The sequence below is a fragment of the Ictidomys tridecemlineatus genome, chromosome 15 (genome assembly GCF_052094955.1).
Source record: "Ictidomys tridecemlineatus isolate mIctTri1 chromosome 15, mIctTri1.hap1, whole genome shotgun sequence".
NCBI lineage: Eukaryota > Metazoa > Chordata > Mammalia > Rodentia > Sciuridae > Ictidomys > Ictidomys tridecemlineatus.
In genome coordinates, this window is record NC_135491.1 from 25728350 (window position 1) to 25743332 (window position 14983).

Here is a 14983-nt window from a genome sequence, read left to right on the forward strand (position 1 = left end):
CCCAGGTGTGAGAGGTCTCCCTCCTATAGTGGTGAGTGCCCTGTACCCTGGCTGCAGTGGTATAGAAGCTTCCCCTGACACCCAGGTGGGAGAGGTCTCCCGTGTGGAAGAGGGAGTCCCCTCTACTCTGGCTGCTGGGCTTTAGGAGCTCCCCAACACCCAGGAGGGAATGGTCTTCCATCTGGAAGGGCAAGTCCCCTCTCTCCTGAATGCCATGGTATATGGGGAGAAAGGGGAGTAAGGGGATTGGATGGCACAGGGAGAGGAAGGCTCAAGGCCTAGATTCAATGCAGGGTGTCAGGATTGAGGAGCAGGCCCCAGGCTGAAAGAGGCCAAAGCCCCCAGGCAAGGGGCACTGATACTATTTCCAAAGGAAGACCTCAGGGCCAAACATCCCAGTTTCAGCCACTGGCTCTGGTAAGTATCCTGGGAAAGGGATCTGGAAAAGGAGCCCATCAGGGACAAGGACAACAGGAGGGCTGAAGAGGGGCACAGTGTGAAGTGCTGGATGAAGGGTATTTGTGGGGTCTGGGCCAGAAATGCAGAAAACAGGTCAGACTAGGGATCTAGAGGAGGGCTCAGGCTAAGGGAGAGCAGGGAAGAGTGGGGCCAGACAGGCAGGGGCTGCACTAGGGTTGTGAGATTCAGGGAAGCCAAGGGGAGTGGGGAAGTGGCCCCAGGAAGTCAAGCAGTTCAACCTCAGGGAAGCACAGAGCAAGAAAGACCCCCAGATGCTCAAGAGAGGAGCCAGACCAGGGAATGCAGAGCGAACGGCCAGCGCTGAGGCAGGGGGCTTAGGACAGTGGACAGTGCTGGGGAGGGAAGGCAGGGGATCCAGCAAGGGGGAGGGAGGCTCAAGGCCCAGTGCCACTGCCAGGTGACAGGGTTCTTGTGCCCCTAAGGGTCTAGGAAGAGCAAGTAGCCCAATCAAGGGTCAGGGTTCTGTTTCCCATAAGGCTTTCTGGCTCAGATGAGGATCAAGTGCCAGGGACCAGGCCAAAGGGCCTGACAAGGAGCAGGAGGAGTGCAATGTGAAGGCACAGTGGGGGGTCATAGTGTGTGCAGAGAGGGGCAAGTGTCAGGACCCAATCAAGAATCCCAGGTAAGGGACTAACCCCACCAAAAAATTTTAGGGACCCAGCGCCTGCTCCAGAAAAAATGCTAGGGGAAGGAGAGGTAGGAACGTTGCTAGGATGAGGAGACTGAGGGCTGCGCAAAAGACACAGAGGGGAGCAAGCTAGGGGACCAAATTAAGGGGCACCCAGGTCAGACATGACAGGAAAAGACCACAGAAAGGAACACAATCCGAGTAATGGATAAGGAGCTCAGGATGGCCGCCAGGCCAGTGGACTGTAGGGTGAATGGTCAGGGTGAAGAAGGGCTGGGTTGGTTTAAAGGCAGCTTGCAAGGCTAGAGGGCAGGGGATTGCCCAGGGCAAGGTCATCACTAGGCCCAAGTCTGCTACCAGTTGTCAAGTGTGGGCAGCAATGGGGGCCCAGACTAGAGGCAGGGCTGTATTGCCCATAGGGATCTTTCAGGGCCCAGAGGCCAGCCAATTCCACTCTTCTGCCCCATGTGAGTAGATCCTCAGAGAGAGACCAGGATCAAAGAGGGCAATGTGAGAGATACCTTTGGTTCAGGACTGGAGGGGGTGTCGGTGGGGAGCCAGCAACCATTGGAGGAGACCAGGCTAGGGAGAAGCAGGGGAAGGGGAGGTTCCTGGCAATGACAATATAAGACAGTACAAGGGGAAAAGAGGGGAGGTACAGGAGGGGGGCCCAACAAGGGGCCTAAAATCAAGGGACAGGGACAGGGTCCTGGAGAAGGATGATCAGGTGCTCCAGCAAGAAGCCAGGCCCAAGAATAGGGAGCCAAGTACCAGGACCCGGTCGGTCCTGGGTCCCATGAAAACAGACAGGGCTGGGTAGGGGAGAAAGAGGAGCAAGGGTAGTGGGTGGTGCAGGAAGAGGAGGGCTCAAAGCCTAGGTTCACTGCTGGGTGTCAGAATTGAGGAGCAGAGCTCAGGCTGAGAGAGTCCAAAGGGCCAAAGCAATGGGCTCAGCTATATTTTCCCAAAGGGAGCCCACAGGGCCAAATGCCCAGTTCTAGTCCTCTGGATATGGTGAGCATCCTAAGAGAGGGATCTTGAAAATGGGCCTATCAGGGACAGGTAGAACAAGAGGGCTGAAGGAGTGTACAACGTAAAAGGCCAGGGGAAGGGTTTGATGGGGTGCGTTCCAGGACTCCCAAAAGGAGCCCATGCTAGGGACCAACAGGTGGGCCCAGGCCAGGAAAGGGCAGTGAAGGGCAGGGCTGGGAAGATGGGCAACAGTAGGGCTCTGTGGTTCAGAGAAACCAAAAGGAGAAGGGTACTGGCCCCAGCGAGGCCCACAGTCCAAGCCCAGGGAAGCACGGAGCAAGAAGGGCCCCCAGAAGCTCAAGTGAGGAGGCAGGCCAGGGAATGGAGAGCCAAGGCCAGGGCTTGGAAAGGTGTTTGAGACAGTTGACAAGACTTTAGAGGGATTGCAGGTTTTCCAGCAGGGAGCAGGCAGGTTCCTGGCCCAGGGTGACTGCCAGGTGTCAGGGTTCGGGGTGCAGGACTAAAGGCCCAGGGAGAGCAAGGGTCCTAGGTGAGGACCTATAAGGCACTCTGGCCCAGATGAGAATTCAGGGACAGGGATCTGGCAAAGGAGGCCTGGCAAGTGAAGGGGGCTGGGAGGAGGGCTAGGGGAGTGTATGGTGGGAGGTCTCTGTGGGTGCCTGGGGGGGGCAATATCCAGGACCCAAGCCAGATGCCCAGGCAAAGGACCCACCTGACCGACCATGGATGAAGGACCAAGGAGCAGGAAAGCGCCTGAGGAAAGCACGAGGGTAAGGGGAGGATGAGCTTTGGAAGGGCCAGGATACAGGGAAAAGCGTAGTGAGCACATAGTGGAGCAAGATGGTGCTCCCAAGCAAGGGGCCTCCTGGTCAGACCCAACAGAAAGAGACTCCATGCTATGCCAAGTGACATGAGGAACACTGTCAGGGGCTCATATGAGCCCCCAGGCCCAGGAACTGAAATGCAAATTTTCAGGGTTAGGGAGGGCTTGGTTGGGGTAGGGGCAGCATGCAAGGCAAGAAGGCAGGGGATGAAAATGAGAGAATCTCTCAGGGCCGGGTTTGAGCAAGTCAGGTTAATTGCCAGGCCTCAAGGTTCAAGAAGCAAAGGGGACTCAGGCAAGAGGCAAGGCTGTGTTTCCCTTAGGGAGCCTTAAGGGCACAGAGGCCAGCCAATTTGGCTCCTCTGCCCAAGTGAGTTGATCCTCAGAAAGGAACCTGGACCAAAGGAGGGTCAAAAGAGGGCACTGTGAGGGGATACCTGGAATATGGAGTTTGTGGGTGTGGTCGGGAGCCAGGACCTATTCCAGGAGCCCAGGCTAGGGAGAATTAGTGAAAGTGAAGGATCTCGATGGTGCCAGGATACCATAGTACCAGTAGAGCAGAGGAGAGGGACAGGATAGGGCTTGTAAATAGAGGCCTAAAAACAAGGGAAGGGAAAGGGTGCTCGAGAAGGGCATCCAGGGCCTCAAGCAAGGAACTGGGCCCAGTAATGAAGAGACAAGGGTTTGCACCTGAGGTTGGGTGAATGAAAACGAACATAGATAGGAAGGTGAGAGTGGGGAGAAAGAGGAGCGAGTGGTACAGGTGGAGGAGGGCTCAAGGCCCAGGTCCATTGTGGGGTGTAAGGTTTCAGAAGCAGGACTTGGGCTGAGGGAGGCCAATGGGCACAGGCAAGGGGCAGGGCTACGATTTTTCAAATGGAGCCCCCGCAGGGCCAAGAGGCCAGGTCAAGTCCCCTGGCTCAGGTGAAGCATCCTGGGAAGGGGATAAGGAAAGCTGGCCTGGCAGAGACAGAAACCACTGAAGAGCCAAAGGAGGGCTCAACCTGAAGGGCCACAGGTCAGGTGTGAGTGGGGTGAGGGCCAGGATCCCAGTAAGGAGCCCAGGCAAGGGACCTAGAAAAGGACCCAGGCCAGGGAAGAGCAGAGAACACCAGCACAGGAAGGGGGAGCTGCACTAGAGTACTGAAGTACAGGAAAGCCAAGGGGAGCAGGGAAGCAGCCCCAGGGATGGGCCCTCAGACAATGCCCAGAAAAGCAGTGAGCAAAAAGGGCCACCAAAGACTCAAACAAAGAGCCAGGCCAGGGAACTGAGAACCAAGGGCCGGGGCTTGGGCATAAGGCTCAGGACAGTGGACAAGATTTGGGAGGGAAGGCAGGGGATCCAGCAGGTGGCAGTCAGGCTCCAGGTCCAGGGCCACATCCATGTTTCAGGGTTTCTGTTGCAGGACCAAGAACCCAGGGAGAGCAAGGGGCCCAGGTGTGGGGCAGGGAATTGTTTCCCATAAAGCGCATGAACTCAGATGAAAATCCAGGGCCAGGGTCCTGGAAAAGTAGGCAGGAAAGGGAAGGGGGCCAGAATGAGGGCAATGGGAAAGCATGGCTGGGGGTCGGGGTGGGTGCATGGAGGGGTGAGAGCCAGTACCCAAGCCAGGCACCCAGGCAAGGGACCCACACGATCAAAGTTGATAAGAGAACCAAGGACAAAAACCTGCGAGCACTAGAAAATATCAGGGGAAGGGGATAATGGGGATCCTGGAGGACCAGGAGAAGCCAAAGGGCACTTAGGGGAGCCGGCTGGTGGGCCCAAGCAAGGGTCCCCCAGGTCAGACCCAATATGAAGAGACTCCATGCTATGTCAAGGGCCATGAGGAATGCAATCAGGGGCTCAGGCAAATTCCCAGGCCCAGGGACTAGAGTGCAAAGGGTCAGGGTTAGGGAAGGCTGGGTTGTAGTAGGGGCAGCATGCAAGGAGAGAAAGCAGGGGAGGGAAGGGAGGGGATCACTCAGGGCTGGGTTGGAGCAAGTCCCATGTTAATTGACAGGCCTCAAGGTTCAGGCAGTGAAGGGGACTCAGGCAAGTGTCAGGGCTGTGTTTCCCATAGGGAGCATTCAGGGCGCAGAGGCCAGCAAACTCCACTCGTCTGCCCAAAGTGAGTAGATCCTCAGAGAGAGACCTGGACCAAAGGAGGAGCCAAAGAGGGTACTGTGAGAGGATACCTGGTTGATGGAGTTGGGGGTGTTAGGCTTCTAGGACCCATTCGAAGACTGGAAGGCTGAAGGAGGGCACAAGCTGAAGTACCGCAGGTCGCGTGTGAAAGGGGTAGGGGCCAGGATCTCAGCAAGGAGCCCAGGCAAGGGACCTACATGAAAGCTCAGGCTCAGGGAGAGCAGGGGATACATGCCCATGAAGGAGGGCTTTCACTAGGGTCCTGTAGTACAAGGAAGCCAAGGGGAGAAGGGAAGTGGCCCCAGTGAGGGGCCCTCAGACAATGCCCAGAAAAGCACTGAGCAAGAATGGCCACCGGAGGCTCAAGCAAGGATCCAGGCCTAGGAATGGAGAGCTAAGGGCCAAGGTTGGGGTAGGGAGTTCAGGACAGTGGAAAGGGCTGGGGAGGGAAGGCTGGGATCCAGTCAGTGGGAGTCAGGTTGGAGTGCCAATGCCCCTGCAAGGTGTTATGCTTCTGGATGCAGGACCAAGGGCCCAGGGTGAGCAAGGGGCCCACATTAGTAGCAGAGCTCTGTTTCCACAAGATGCCCTGGTGCAGATGAGAATCAAGGGCCAGGGAGAAGGCCAAGGGGGCCTGGCAAGGGATTAGTCTAGGAGGACAGTGACCACAAGTCATGGCACAGGGTCGCAGTGGGAATGGAGAGGGTCTAGAGCCAAGACCCAAGCAAGGATTCCAGGTAAGACACCAACCAGCCAAAAGAGGATTGGGAACCTGAGAATCAGGAAGCCTGCTTGCCAGGAAGAAGCACTAGGGGAAGGAGAGGAAGGGGCAGTGCTTGGTTGAGGAGACAGAGGGCAGCACAAAGGGCAAGGAGGGGAGCTCAATAGGGGACCCAAGCAAGGGACCCCCAGGTCTTTCCCCACAACAAGAGACCACACGGGAAGCCACGTGACACAAGGAACGTGATCAGAGGCTCAGATGAGTGGCCTGGTCCTGGAATTGGAGCGCAAAAGGTCCGAGTTAGGAGGGATGGGTTGGGGTAGGGGAGCATGCAAGGCTAGAGGGCAGGGCATTGAAGGGAGGGGATTGGGCAGGGCAAGGTCAGCACTTGGCCTTCAGTGGTGAGAGGCTAGACAATTCCACTCCTTTGCCCCAGATAAAGTAGATCATCAGAGAGGGACCTGGATCAAAGGAGTGCCAAAGGAGGGTACTTTGAGGAGATAACTTGTGTCTGGAATTTTACCACTATCGGGTATTAACATGAATATATTTCTGGTTCATTTCGGGGCTTGTAGCAGCTGAACCCTCCTGAGGCACTAGGTCCCATGCATCAGATACAGTTGAGTGTGTCTATTGGACCCCTGCTATATTCGTCAATCATCAATTTCTGAACAAGTGGGAAAAAACTGAAAGGAGAGGTTAGGGCTAAAGACTAAGAGAAAGCATTCATTCCATCTCTGTTCAAGGTTTAGCATTTGAGCATGGCAGTAGTTGCTTGCCCGCCAGGGCCACTGGAGACTTCCCCTTTTGTCTGGCCATGCTTTTTTTTTCCTTATAAATATTTGGACCTTTGGCTTTGTTCTAGTGAGACGCCCCCGCTACTTTGAGTGACCTCTGTGTTTGTGGTGAGGGCAGCTGTAAGGAGATCCATCCTCCTCTTTATCTTTTTGGTCTGCCTGTTTTTGAGCCTCTGGGTCTCCATTGAGGAAAACTGTGGTGGCAATCTTTGTCAGTTCTCTGGCACACTTCTCAGTAAAGCCAGTTGGTAAATGTCACTCTGAGCCACAAAGGCTGCATTGGTCATCTGTTGCTTGAGCCTCTGCATCTCTTCCCTAATAAACTTGCATTGTGGAACCTATGATTGTATGGTGTCCCTCCTCTCCCAGGCACTTCTGGGCACTAAGAGGGGCAGCAGTGAAATGGCCTGGACACTCAGCTCTGAGTCAGTTGGGCACAACTCTTTTGACCATTACTGCCAGTTTCATAAGGCAGAGGGGCCTTAGGCAGATGTAGAGTCCAGAGAAATGTTCAGGGCTATCAAAGGTGCAAGAGGGGAGATGCTGGAGCAGCAGGAGGATTTGCTTGGCTCTATTTGTCTGCAGATGCCCTCTGGCTTATACTAGGGATTTGGGCTGGCTCCCATTCCTTCTAACTCTTGGGCACAGTTTCTTTCTTATTTTTTTCTCTTAAACTTCCTATGAGAGATTCTTGATATCTCTTTATTTCTAGCCCTTCTTCTTTGTTGGGGCACCATCCTAGGTCTAGATAATGGGCTGCATCATATTTGTCATGGTCCAGGGTTTTTCCATATAGGAGGAAGTATGATTTTTCCAGCTTATGAGTGCAATGGTGGTGAAAGGCTGGCACACAAAACTGCCTTGTCTCCCTCAGGTGTTTCTCTGGTCACCTACCTATGGGTAGGTCCTTTAGTCCCTTGCAGGGGCATCTGGAGTGCTCTCATCTGGGTGGTGGCTCTGGTCTTGAAACAAATCTTCCACCTTAATCTTGGGAGGTGAAAGAGTCATTGGTTCTAGGAAGTCTTTGACTATAAGGACACCAAAGAGGAAGGAATAGCCAGTATTGGGGGCCATCAATTGTTGCTTCTGAGGATGACAATGCTGAGGGGACAGTTTGCTATCCCAGTGGTCTTGGCAAAGTTGGGTAGAGTGGTACATAAGGTGGTGTGTCCTCTTCTGGCTCATGGAGAAAACTGTTTCCCTTCCTGCTTTTCCTCCATCAGGTATTCTGGTTAGCTGCTTTCCACTGGGTCTTAGAGACCACTAGGCTCCCAGCTAACATCAGCTTGGACTGTCTATCTAGACAGGCTCTCAACCAAGAGGGCTGTTTCTGTACTATCTCTTCACAGCAATCAATGTAAGAGAAAACATTCAGGGACTCCAACAAAATCAAAAGGACCTCAGCAAAGACTCTCTCATCTGAAGAGCCTTCTGGTACCCAGCCCACAACTTGGGTGGGCCATTCTAATTCAGAGAGTATACCACATTTGTGGACTGAGTTTCACCCTACAGTTACCAGGAAAACCTTCCTAAAGGTTTCTAACATACATTTCAGAAGGTGCAGTTTTCTTTGTGTGCCTCCAATGTACCAGCCTGCATTGGCATTGCACACTTAGGACAAGACTCGCTTTGTCCATCTTACGCTGTTCCCCTTGTGGGGACTCAGGGGCCTCTTAGCATTGTGGGTTGGCATCAACCCCAAACCTGGAGCTTTCACCTATATGTTGTTGGTTAAATTCTATCATAGACTGTATGAGGTGTCATGGAACCTCGGATCAGGACTCCACACTTACTTCGGCCCTGGGGTTGGGTAGGAAACCTTCCATTTGTCCATCTCATTTGCATAATTTTCCCACAGACATGGTCAGAAAAAATAATTCTGTATTGCCCAAATTCCAACATTTCCAAACCAAACAAAAAGGGAATCATGGTTTCCCATGTACTCGCTGACCCTGAACACAGTCTACTTGGGAGACTCCCCAGGTCTTTTTCAACTCCAATCACTTTGGAGAATACTCGGGACCCAACAGAGTTTGATCAAGCCTCTCTTTCACCAACTTAGGCCTCGAAGGGGAAGTCAGGTGGGCTTCAAAAACAAATGGACCTAGGTCCTAACTGTTCAGTTGAGTAGTGCTCCAAAACCCGAATTCTGGTTGCTGCTGCCTGTGGGTCCCTTCGTGCTCCGGGGTGACAGCCCCAAATGCTGGGTGAGTCAATCCTTTTTCAGGCCAAGAGGGGCCTGGATGCACCAAGGGGAACCCTGTCCCCCACCACCCCAGGGAAGTGGGTCCCAAGATACAAGAGAGGCACAATAGCCTTCCCTACCTCCTCTGTCCCATCTGGGTCCCCCCAAATGTTGTAAGGACAAATGAGGCAAGGCACTGAACATAGGAGGAAACAGTTTTATTTGGCTTCAGCCAGGATCAGAGGGCACAGCTTTTGCTGTAATCAATCAATCCCATGAAACCCAAGTTTAAGTAGTTTCAGAATTTTATACCCAGCATGTAAGGGGAGGGATTCAGAAGTTCACAGTCTGAAAAAGTTCACATAAAAACAGCTTTTTTTTCACTGTTTTGTGCAAGTTAACTCTTCAAGGACAACTCCTGAGATGGGGGAAGCTTCTTTTCCCCATTTTTTCTCTCCCTGCCAGTTGTTACCATGGAGACCAGTTGTTAACATATCTTAAGAATATAGACATTTCTGTGAAGCCCAACTCAAGGATACCAGCCTTGTATGTACTTTTCTACAAACTACTATACTGGATATGTTTGTGAAAAACTAGTAAGGGGTGCCCAGCACTTGGAGTGCTGGTATCTTCTCAGGCAGTAGCCAAGTAAAACAGGGCAATAGGAAAATAGAAAGTTAATCAACATTGAACTCTTTTGCAGAGACTCTTTTGCTGACAGTCCTAAAAACAGCCATGGTGAAGAATTTGGAGAAGCCCAGTTAAGGGGATGACATTTCAATACAAGGAGAACAAAGGGGAGGCATAGGAGGGGGCTCAATGAAAGGGCTTGAAATCAAGGGAAAGGGACAGGGTCCTGGAGAAGGGCAGCCTCAAGCAAGGAGCCAGGCCCAGGAATGGAGATCAAAGTGCATTGGCCTGGGAAGGGGTCCCATGAAAACAAACAGGGCTAGGAAGGGGAGGGAGGGGAGAAAAGGGTGTGGGTGGTGCAGGTAGAGGAAGGCTCAAGGCCCAGGTCCACTGATGTGTGTGAGGTTTGGGAAGCAAGGCCCAGGCTGAGGGAGGCTAAAGAGTCCAGAAAAAGGGAAAGGGCTACATTTTGCCAAAGAGTGCCTGCAGGGCCAAAGTCCAGGTCCAGTCCCTTGGCCCTGGTGAGCATCCTGGTAAAGGGATCAGGAAAAGGGGCACCACAAGGACAGTGACAACAGGAGGTCTCAAAGAGGGCACAGCAGGAAGTGCTTGAGGATGCCTGGTGATGGGGGTGGGGCAAGACCCCAGCAGGAAAACCAGGCTAGGGACTTAGAAGAGTGCCCCATCCTGAAAAAGCAGGGAAGGGCGAGGCCTGTGCAGGAAGGCAGCACTAGGGTTCTGCCATGCATGGAAGCCAAGGGGAGCAGGAAAGCAGCCGAAAGGAGGGGCAAGCAAAGAGCAAGAAGAGCCACCAGAGGCTAAGTGAGGAGATAGGCCAGGGAATTAAGAGAAAAGGGCCAGGGCTGGGACCAGGGAATCAGGACAGTGGACATGGCAGAGAGGGAGGGCAGGGGATATGGGAATTGGGAAGCAGGCTCCAGGCCCAGGGTCATTGTCAGGACTCAGTTTTCCAAGAGTAGGACTAAGGGTCCAGGGAGAGCAAGAGGCCGAGGCTAGGGACAGGGCTCTTTCCCATGAGGTGCCCTGCCCAGACGGGGGCCTGGCAAGAGATGAGGGCCAGGAGAAGGAGGATGGGAGAGCAGGGTGGGTGGTCATGGTGGGTGCGGAGAGGGGCAAAAGCCAAGACCCAAGCCACGCAAGAGACTGATCCCACCAACAGAGCATTAGTAACCCAAGAAGCAGGAAGCCAGCACTCCAGGGGAATTCATGAGTGGAAGGAGAGGAAGGGTTGGCACTAGGATGTTGAAAAAAAGGGCAGAGCAAAGGATACCCAGTGGAGTGCACTAAGGCGCCCAAGCAAGGGACTCCAGATAATCCCTAATGCACAGTGACACATTGCGATGCCACACAACATGAGGAATGCAGTCCGGGGCTCAGTCAAGCAAGAGTTCTAGAAACTGGAGCACAAAACGTCAGTGTTGAGGAGGACTGAGTTGGAGTAGGGGCAACCTACCCTATATGCAAGGCTAGATGATAGGAGAGAAAAGGGAGATGATTGCGCAGGGCAAGGTCAGCAGATGGCCCAAGTCCACTGCCATGTGTCAAGGTTTGGAAGGCAAAGGGAGCCCAGGGGAGGGGCAGGGCTGGGTTTCCCATAGAGAGCCTTCAGGGACCAGAGGCCAGCCAATTCCACTCCTCTGCCCCAGGTTGGTAGAACCTCACAGAGAGTCCAGGACCAAAGAAGGGCAATGTGACCAATTCACCTTGGTCGGGAATTCGGGGCAGGGTTGGTGGGGAGCCAGGACCCCTTCGAGGATCCCAGGCTAGGAAGAAATAGTGGGAGGGGAGGATCCAGGCAGTGCCAGGATATCACAGTACAAGGACAACAGAAAGGAGGCCCAGGAGGGGGCCGGAAAAATGGGCTGTAATCACAGGACATGGACAGGATCCTGGAGAAGGGCAGCCAGGGATTCAAGCAAGGGACAAGGCCAAGAAATGGAGAGCCAAGTGGCAGGACCTAGGCTGATGTCTCGTGAAAAAAGACAGGGTTGGGAAGGGAGAATAGAAATGGGATTGGAGTTGCAGGGAGAAGAGGGCTCAAAGACCACGTTAACTGCTGGGCATCAGGGTTGGGGAGTAGAGCCTAGGCTGATGGAGGCCAAAGGGCCCAGGCAAGTGGCAGGGCTACATTTTCCCAAAGGTAGCTCAAAGGGCCAAAAGGCCAGTCAAGTCCCTGGCCCTGGTGTGCATCCTAGTAAAGGGATCAGGAAAAGGGGTGCGGCAGGTACAGGGACAACAGGAGGTCCAAAGAAGGGTACAGCAGATTAAGCCGAAGGATGTGTGTTGTTGGGTTGGTTGGCAAGGACCCCAACAAGGAGACCAGAGTAGGGACCTGGATGTGGTCCCATGCCAGACAGAGCAGGGAAGGGCAGGACCAGGCAGGCGGGCAGCAGTACAGAACCCTACTGGAAGGGAAGCCAAGGGAAGCAGAAAATTGGCCCAAACGAGGGGCACAAAGTCAAAGCCCATGGACGATGGGAGCTACAAGGGGCACAGGAGACTCAGGGAGGAGCCAGGCCAGGGAATTCAGAGCAGAGGGACAATGCTGTGGCAGGGGACACAGGACAGTATACTGGGCCGGGGAGGGAAGGCAGGGAATCGGAGAGGCTACAGGCAGGCTCAAGGCCCAGGGCCACTGCCAGGTGTCCAAGTTCTGTGTTCAGGACCAAGGGCCAAAGGACAGCAAGGGCCTAGGCAAGGGACAGTTTTCTGTTCCCATAAGGTGCCTTGGCTCAGATGAGAATCCAGGGCCATTGAACAGGCAAAGGGGGCCTGGCAAGGAACGGGGCCCAGGAAGAGGGCAACGGGAGGGCACAGTGCAAGGTCATGGTGGGTGTGAACAGGGCCCATAGCCAGGACCCAAGCAAGGAGCCCAAGCAAAGGTCTCATCCAACTGACCAAAAATGAGAGAACCAAAGAGCAGGAGGCTCCCGGGTGTGCCCAAGTAAAACACAAGGAGATAGGAAGAATGGGGCAACATGAGAAGGAGGAATCAGCTGGAAACACAGGGCAAACCAAGAGAAGTGCACTAGGGGGCCCAAAACAGAATGACACCAGGCAAAGCCACATGATGCCATGGGACTCAGGTACACAGTCAGGGGCTCAGTTGAACGTTCAGGGTCAGGGAGGCTGGGTTGGGGTTTTAGCAGCATTGAAGGCCAGAGGGCAGGTGAGGGAAGGACGGGAATGGTGTAGGGCATGTCTGGAGCAAAGCACACTTCCCCTGCCAGGTTTCAGGTTTCTGGCAGTGAAGGAAATCAGACAAGGGGCAGGGCTGTGTTTCCATAAGGAGATGTCAGGATGTATAGGCCAGTAGTCTGCCCTGAGTGAATATATCCTCAGAGAGGGACCAGAAGCAAAGGGGGACCAAAGGAGGAGACTGTCAGAAGATGCCTTTCATCCAGATGTGGTGTTGGGGGGAGTTGGTAGGGAGCAAGGACCCAATCAAATAGCCAAGTCTAAGCAGAAGCAGTGGAAGGAAGGGTCCAGGCAGTGCAAGGATACCACAGCAGAAGGAAAACAAAGGGGAGGCATATCAGGGCCCTGAGTAAGGGGCCTGAAATCAAGGTACATGAGCAAAGTCCTCAAGAAGGGTGGCCAGGGTTTCAAGCATGGAGCCAGGCCTAGGAATAGAGACCCAAATGCAAGGGCTGGGGCCAAGGCATATGTAAATAGTCAGGGCTGGTGAGGGGAGGGAGGCAAGGGAGGGAGTTGGTGGGACTAAGGAGGGAGGTTCAAGGCCCCAGCCCACTGCAGGGTGTCAGTGTCTGGGAGCAGGGCCGGGAGCAGGCTGAGGGAGGCCAAATGGCCTATGCAAGGGGAAGGGCTACGTTTAATAAAATGGAGCCCACGGGGCCAAGAGGCCAAGTTCAGTCTTCTGGCCTGGGTGAGTATCCTGGGAAGGGATCAGGAAAACGGACCTGGCAGTGACTGGAATGACAGGAAGGCCAAAGGAGGGCATAGCCTGAAGGGCCAGAGAACTGGTGTGGGTGGAATGTGGGCAAGAATACAAGCAAGGATCCCAGATTAGGGACCTAGAAGAGGGCCCTTGTCAGGGGAGAGCTCGGAAGGGTGGGGCTGGTAAGATGCAGCTGCACTAGGTTACTGAAGTATAGGGAATCCAATGGGAGCAGGGAATCAGCCCTAGAGAGGGGCCCACACACCAAGCCCAGGAAAACACTGAGCAAGAAGGGCCACGAGAGCCTCAAGTGAGGAGCCAGGCCAGGGAATGAAGAGCCCAGGGCTGGGTCAGGGGCCTCAGCTAAGTGGACAAGGGTGGGGAGAGAAGGCAGGGAATCTGGCAGGGTGGAGGCAGGCTCCAAGCCCAGGGCGACTGCTAGGTTTCAGGGTTCTAGGGCAGAACCAAGGGTCCAGGGATAGCAAAGGGCCCAGGCCAGGGGCAGGGCTCTGTTTCCTATAAGGCACATAGGCACGGATGAGAATCCAGGGCCAGGGACTGGGAAAAGTTGGCTGGCAAGGGAAGGGGGCCAGGAAGAAGGCAAGGGGAGGGCTCCACAAGAGGTCACAGTAGGTGTGGAGAGGGGCAAGAGCCAGGAACCAAGCAAGGAGTCCAGGTAAGGGACCGACCTGACCCAAGATGATAAGAGACCCAAGAAGCAGAGGACTGCACAAGGGGAAAGCAGTGAAAGGGAGGAAGGAGCAATGCGATGATGAGGAGACCGCTGGTGGGCAGGTGGTGCAAAGGGCACCAAGAAGAGTGAGGTAGGTGGCATAAGAAAGGGGCTCCCACGTCCAACCCAACATGAAGAGACACCATGTGAAGCCATGTGACACTACCCCACATGACGAACGAACACAGTCAGGGGCCCAGGTGCGGAGCTAGGCCTGAAAACTGGGTGGAGGGCTGGGTTGGGGCAGGGGCAACATGCAAGAGGAGAGGACAGGGGAGGTAAAGGAGGGGATCAAACAGAGCAAGGTCTGCACAAGCCCATGTCCACTGCCAGGTGTCAGGGTTCGGGCAGCCAAAGGGGCCCAGGCAAGGGGCTGGGCTCTCTTTCCCATAGGAACCTTCAGGGCACAGAGGCCAGCCAATTACACTCCTCTGCCCCAGGTAAGTAGATTCTCAGGGAGGCACCTGGACTACAGCAGGGCTGGGGCAGGTAGGGAGAGGAGATAGGAAAGCTAGTGGCACACATGGAGAAAGGCTCAAGGCCCAGGTCCACAGATAGGTGTCAGGGTTGGGGAACATGACCTGGGCTGAAGGAGGCCAAAGGACCCAGGCAAGGGGCAGGGATACTTATTCCTTAGGGAGCCAGGAGGGCCAATAGGCCAGGTCCACTCCCCTGGCATGGGTGCGAATCCTGAAAAACGGATCAGAAAAGGGGCTTGGAAGGGACCAGAATGAAAGAAGGGCCAAAGAATGGCACAGTGGGAAGGGCCAAAGGATGGGTGCTGATGGGGTAGGGCCTGCACCTCAACAAGGAGCCCAGGTTAGGGACCTAGAGGAGGGCCCCTGCCAGGGGAGAACAGGAAAGGGCAGGGCTCAGCAGGCGGGCAGCACTAGTGGACTGCAGTGTAGGAACACCAAGGGGAGCAGGGAAGCAGCCCAAGCAAGGG